This window comes from Diaphorina citri, unplaced genomic scaffold (genome assembly GCF_000475195.1).
Source record: "Diaphorina citri unplaced genomic scaffold, Diaci psyllid genome assembly version 1.1 scaffold1931, whole genome shotgun sequence".
Taxonomy (NCBI): domain Eukaryota; kingdom Metazoa; phylum Arthropoda; class Insecta; order Hemiptera; family Psyllidae; genus Diaphorina; species Diaphorina citri.
In genome coordinates, this window is record NW_007379357.1 from 20,672 (window position 1) to 27,729 (window position 7,058).

The 7,058-nt window shown below is 31.0% G+C and overlaps 1 long non-coding RNA gene across 1 annotated transcript; it reads right to left on the minus strand.

Annotated features, from left to right (window-relative positions):
• Nucleotides 1-1,798: 1,798 nt before the first annotated feature.
• Nucleotides 1,799-4,920, minus strand: LOC113470918. The gene is made up of 2 exons (XR_003393806.1): nucleotides 3,645-4,920; nucleotides 1,799-2,574 (listed from the first exon to the last, which is right to left on the minus strand). It is a non-coding gene; the product is annotated as an uncharacterized LOC113470918 (long non-coding RNA).
• Between the last annotated feature and the right edge of the window lie 2,138 nt (nucleotides 4,921-7,058).

Below are 7,058 nucleotides of genomic sequence, written 5' to 3' on the forward strand. Positions count from 1 at the left end.
GGGATGGGAGCACCCGTAGACATTGCTGTCTCCATCAATTTTATTGAGAAATTATACCGATTTTATATTGCTAGAAGATGAAACTGGAAATCTCGAATGTTTGTTAATTCGACCCACAGGAAAAAAAGAATCGTGTCAATGCAAAAGAAATGCATTAGTTTCCGTATTCATCTAAAAAAAAAAAAAAAAAAAAAAAAGGTTTTAAAAAAAAAAAAAAAAAAAAATTCTTTTTTTTATTTATAAACCCAAAATCGAAAACCAATACACAACCTTGTTAGGACCTCAACCTTTTTCGGACCTCAGTTTAAAACAGTGTTGCCAAACTTTATGTGTTAAAAATTTGACTTGTTAGGACTTTAACACAGACTGCACATCGTTCCCAACTTCCAAGTAACTTTGAGAGATGAGGAAGTAAGAAATGATCAATCTAACAAAACTTCTCATTTTTTCTCTCATTTTGACGAATTTCTCAAATAAAAAACATGTGGCGCTAATACTACTATTTCTCCTACTATATTAATACGCTAATGGCGGATTTCACCAACACAAACAATATGGTTGATCAGACTAATCGACCGTTAGTGATTATGCGCCATTTTTTCAAAATTCTGTTTCACCATTCAAATTCTCCTCTTAATTAACGCAACGAGAGAAATCCTTTTGATTTCTGCAGTTGGTATTTCTGTAATATTATAAAAATTCAAAAAACGTCTAAAAATATAAATTAAATTTTAAAATTTCATTGAAAAATAATTAATTGTATTTGTAAGCCTAGGAAATAATAAATGAAGGAAAAAATAGAGTAAAATTAAAAAAAAAAAAAGAAAAAAATACATAAAATTAAAAGTGTGAAGTAAAATTGAAAAATAAAAGAACTAAAAAGAATTGTAAAATTAAATCGATGCGAAGAAATAAATTGATAAAATAATAAAATAAAATACCTAATAAAAGTAAGTGATTAAATAATAATTCTTAAAATGATTTGGAAATGTTATGTAGATCTCAAAAAGGATCAAGTCAGTTTGGGAAAATCTGTCAGCTTAAAATCAAGTTTGTCTTACGTTTCGAAACCTCATGTCAACTGTCAAAATTTACAAAGCCCTATTCAATATTCAGCTGTTCCAAGAGGATTATAAGGGGAAATATTTGTGAAGATTTTGGAACCACAATGCTGTATGAACGTCAATCCTCAGTTTAAATGCAAACATTGCGCGAGTAAAACTACTTTGTCAGTAAAAAATAATAGATTATTTAATCTTAAAACTATTTAGGTAGAAGTATTAATAGTGACATTTAAATACAAGTTTTTCAAAGAATATTAAAACTTAAATTTTACCAAAGACCATTTAGGGTTTAATTATGTTCATGAGAATATTAATTATTATAGGTTGATTTCCAGTTATTAAATATTATACTGTAATACTATCTAATTGTCAGGTGCATTTAATAGTCATAATAATAAATAATGAAATACAGTGATAATGATGACGTCATAGGCACAACTCACAGTAACTAAGGGATTTCACATTTCTTTTGATTTTTTCAAACAAACATAAAAAACAATAAGTAAAATAAAATGAAGGAATACATTAAATCATAAAGAATAGAATTCATTAAAAAAACATACAAACAAACATAAAAAACAATAAGTAAAATAAAATGAAGGAATACATTAAATCATAAAGAATAGAATTCATTAAAAAAACATACCTACTTAATCCTAAAAATACATAAAATTAATCAAGATAATGCAAACATTTAATTTTCCAACTTTATTATGTTAAATTAGGTTCTTGAAACTCAGGTTTAATGATAAAATCCAAGGGAATACAAACAAAGAAATAGATTGTCTTCCTTTTGGGTTTCCATTTTTCATTGAAAACTAATCAAATTGGTATGTACCTCATGTACATAAATATTATAGCAGGTAACACTAAAATGATTCATTATAGAAATTATAGGTAGCAAGATTAAGACACAGTGGTTGTAAAAAAATTCCAGGCCTCTTTTCAGGCTTTTAAAGGACTAATTTTATGCCATACTAAAATTTGATTTGATATTTCGAAAGTCGTTTTTGACGGAAAAAATTCAATTCATTAAAATTCAAATTATGGGTTTTTGACGACGAATTCTAAGCGAGTTTTAGACACAAAGGTCTGGAAAAGATTTTACAAACACCCTGTCGAGTTGATTTTTTGTACTTCGTTATTATTTATCCATTAAAATTAATTAGAGTTTCCAAAAGCATAATTCTGATTTTACACAATAAATTTTTTACGAGGTCTCAAGTTCATTTTAAAGAGATTTTACCAACTAGGAAAAAAAACTAAGTTAAAAGATTAAAACTGAAGTTCAATACTGTTAACAATCACGGATCTCAAATGAAGAGAACATGCAAAATATTTCGGTCAAAATGACTAAAGGAGGAATAAAAGCATTCCTTATTCCTTTATAGATAAGATTAAACGTTTTTTAAAAGAAAGATTAGAGGGGGGGTAATTAAGTCAATTTCTAGAGCCTGTTCCTGAAAGCAACTTTGCACTTGTGAATATTTTGATGTTAAAATGACATCACCTATTGAGTTGGACTTTTTATTATGTTAAATTAGGTTCTTGAAACTCAGGTTTAATGATAAAATCCAATGGAATACAAACAAAGAAACAGATTGTCTTCCTTTTGGGTTTTTCCATTTTTCATTGAAAACTAATCAAATTGGTATGTACCTCATGTACATAAATATTATAGCAGGTAACACTAAAATGATTCATTGTAGAAATTATAGGTAGAAAGATTGAGACAGAGTGGTTGTAAAAAAATTCCAGGCCTCTTTTCAGGCTTTTAAAGGACTAATTTTATGCCATACTAAAATTCAATTTGATATTTCGAAAGTCGTTTTTGACGGAAAAAATTCAATTCATTCAAATTCAAATTATGGGTTTTTGACGACGAATTCTAAGCGAGTTTTAGACACAAAGGTCTGGGAAAGATTTTACAAACACCCTGTCGAGTTGATTTTTTGTACTTCGTTATTATTTATCCATTAAAATTAATTAGAGTTTCCAAAAGCATAAGCTGGATGCTGGATGCTGGATGCTGGATGCTGGATGCTGGATGCTGGAAGCTGGATGCTGGATGTTGGATGCTGGATGCTGGATGCTGGGGATGGGTATGGTGATGGTGGTAATAATAATAAACTGAATATTAAACAAATAAAATGAATATTAAACAAATTAGGTAGGTAGGTACAAGGTACATAGGTACTGATTTTCTCTAATCACGATCGAATAAACTACGGGCTAAAAAATTCCCGGAGGGACGGGCCCAGCTTGTTCAGAGATAAAATTTTTACGAGGTCTCAAGTTCATTTTAAAGAGATTTTACCAACTAGGAAAAAAACTAAGTTAAAAGATTAAAACTGAAGTTCAATACTGTTAACAATCACGGATCTCAAATGAAGAGAACATGCAAAATATTTCGGTCAAAATGACTAAGGGAGGAATAAAAGCATTCCTTATTCCTTTATAGATAAGATTAAACGTTTTTAAAAGAAAGATTAGAGGGGGGTAATTAAAAGTCAATTTCTAGAGCCTGTTCCTGAAAGCAACTTTGCACTTGTGAATATTTTGATGTTAAAATGACATCACCTATTGAGTTGGACTTATAGTAAACAATGAATGAAAATAATATTGATTCTTTTCTTTTTTTTTTTTTTTAGTTTTTTTTTATTCCTTTTCAGTGGAAAGATTCTCCTGAAGGAGTTCTTCCATCCAACCACGTTAAATTTTGCAAAGTTCAACGTTCTTCATGGAACAGCCTTTAGGGGCAAATTGAAACACTTTCTTCCATAACCATTTTTCACCGTTCAAGTGTCATAAGTTTATGACAATTGAAAATCACTAAATAACTAACTAAAGGAAATCGCCAAAAGTGTCATATTTGAAATAATTCTATTATGACAAAAATTAAATATTTTTCTTCTATCACCATTATTTTCTTAGATCTTCCCAAGAAGAGGAAAAATAGTAAATCCATGAAAGATAAATATTAAATCCATGAATTATTAATTGTATATAATATAATACGTGTCATATTTAAAGCTATGACTAATGAAAATTTAATCATGGGTATGTCTAAAAATATACCGTCAATATGTGCTAAGACGCGGAGTCCCTTAAGTAGTGGCCCATACAAAAACTCTTTAATTTTAGGTTTAGGGGATTAGGTCATTAAAAACTTCCGCTCAAAAATAGTGCACAGGTATGGAAATGAAGAATATTTAGGGGACTATTTTATACAATAAATCTAAATTGCCCGGTCTAATATTGCTTTGCTTAGGAGTGTCAAAAGTGCATTGTTATTATTTATGAAAATTTCGAGACATCAAAATTCATCGACCCTCAATAAAATGTCAAAATCATCCGGAAGATATGTGGAGAGAATAAACAATGAAAAAGTAACTCTAGACATAAAAAAAGGTTAGTTGATAGAATTAAAAATGCCCTGATTTGCAACTTCTGACAATTGCTGTTCATTAGAATTATAAATACCTATTGAAGATAAGATAAGGAAACAACTATTGAAAGGCGCCGGTAATATTTAAAATAGGTCATATTAGAAAAAGGAAAGTACTAGTTTTTTTAGTGCACTTTGTATTACAGTTTACATTTATAATCTAGTGTTACCTAGTCATGTCTATTCTCTCCACATATCACAAAATACACAAATTAATTTCACCAAGAACAATAATTTCATAGAAGAAAAACAAATTACATAAAAACCTAGAGATATAAAATAAATATAAAAATAAATTACTATTAGAGCTTCTTTTTCAGACACGAGAAAAAAAAAGAGAAGTATTTCATAAAATGTAGTAAAAAAATCCATGAAAAGAGAGTACATAACGTATGTACTGAACTAAATTAAATATTTCCTAGAAATATAAAATAAATATAAAAATAAATTACTATTAGAACTTCTTTTTCAGACACGAGAAAAAAAAGAGAAGTATTTCATAAAATGTAGTAAAAAAATCCATGAAAAGAGAGTACATAACGTATGTACTGAACTAAATTAAATATTAAATAGAATGTTTTGTTGTAATGCTCCTTGTGTGAAATGGGAAATAAGAAATAGATGATGCGTGATGAAAAAAGAAAGATGGTTGAAAAAGCCGCGGGTTAAAGCAGTCAGTTTTTGAGTTGTTTCAACATTACCAAGATATATGTATGGGGATAAATCTCTAACAACAGATTTCACCAGCCAAAATTCTCTTGTTGTAAGTATGTGTATTTGTTTGTCTGTTCGTTTGTTAGGTTATTATTATTTATTCATTTTTATTTATTACTTGAATGTTTTGTTGTAATGCTCCTTGTGTGAAATGGGAAATAGGAAATAGATGATGCGTGATGAAAAAAGAAAGATGGTTGAAAAAGCCGCGGGTTAAAGCAGTCAGTTTTTGAGTTGTTTCAACATTACCAAGATATATGGAGATAAATCTCTAACGGCAGATTTCACCGGCCAAAATTCTCTTGTTGTAAGTATGTGTATTTGTTTGTCTGTTCGTTTGTTAGGTTATTATTATTTATTCATTTTTATTTATTACTTAGGCCCGAGCAACACAAAAGAAGACAAAATACAAGCAGATAGCAGAAGACCACCCTTTTATACCTTTTTCGGTGAAAACGCTTGGGCCTTCAATGGAACTGCTGGCTTCCAAGGCTAGACCTGGACAAGAATCCAGCTGAGATGGGACTGAAAACTCCTTTACTCCCTCAGTCTAACCAAGGTCTTGGATGTGTAATATGTATGGCTGTCGAGAAATCTCTCTCAAGATGTTTTTTTTTTTTTATTTTATTTTAAAAGGGGCGCGACCCTCTCCAGAGTATTACCCCTATAAAACCAGAATAGAACCCAACATATCGGACATTTGCCCACAATGCCTAGCTGAACCACAAGATGTTCGTTAGTTGTTTGCATGTCCAGCAAAACCCACCAACCTGGACCTGACTTCTCTATGGAGCAACCCTAAAGAAGCTGCAGTTTCCCTTGACACAGTTGGTGTTGTAGCTTTAGCTATAGCCGAAAGGTGATGAGTGTGATGACAAAATAGAGAACCTTGACACAGTTTGATGGACGTGTAGTCGAAGACGTTAGGAACAACAACAGCAACATGTAAAAGAGTGTAACATGCAGTTGGAAAGATACATACCTACTATAGATTCTAAAGGTCCGCCGAAATGGTGCGAGCCACTATTTGTAGAATTCAGGACAGTCTGTAGGCTCAAAGACAAAATTTAATAAAGAGAAGTACGAAAAAATAACAAAGAGAAAACTGGTGAATTTTTTTCATGAAAGTAGGACTAAATGTTCGACAGATACCTACATTACATATTGCATTTAAAAAATAAAATAGATGTTTCGCTCCCTTTCATTCCTCAGTTTGAAAAATGTGGCATACCCCCAATGCAAATTTTTACTGATGGTAAGAATCGAACCCAGAAACTTTTGCATGGCAAAGCAGCACTTTATACCCCCCAAGGGATAGCTCCTATACCAAGTTTTTTTTCTGAACTTACAGTTATAAGTTCAGAAATTTGACAGCTTATATTTGATCTGTTTGCATTGTCCAATAGAATCTTGCAAAATAGTAAGTTTGGGGTGTGGCCACTTACCTGGTATACTAATAGGTTGCGTTGAAATGTTATTGGAAAATATGCTATTCGTGAGATGGGCACCTAGTGAAACAAGTGTTTTTTCTGAACTTTCAGTTATAAGCCTGTGACATAACCTCCTAAATTTGACAGCTTATATTCGATCTATTTGCATCATCCAATAGAATCTTGCAAAATAGTAAGTTAGGGGGTGTGGCCACTTACCTGGTATACTAATAGGTTGCGTTGAAATGTTATTGGAAAATATGCTATTCGTGAGATGGGCACCTAGTGAATTCGAATGAGTCGAGTCTACATTTGGATTGCTATGGTGATTAGAGTTGGATTCGTTCAGTTGATCCGATATAGATTTGACCACCAGACCAAGGGAGTCACCTATACTAAGCT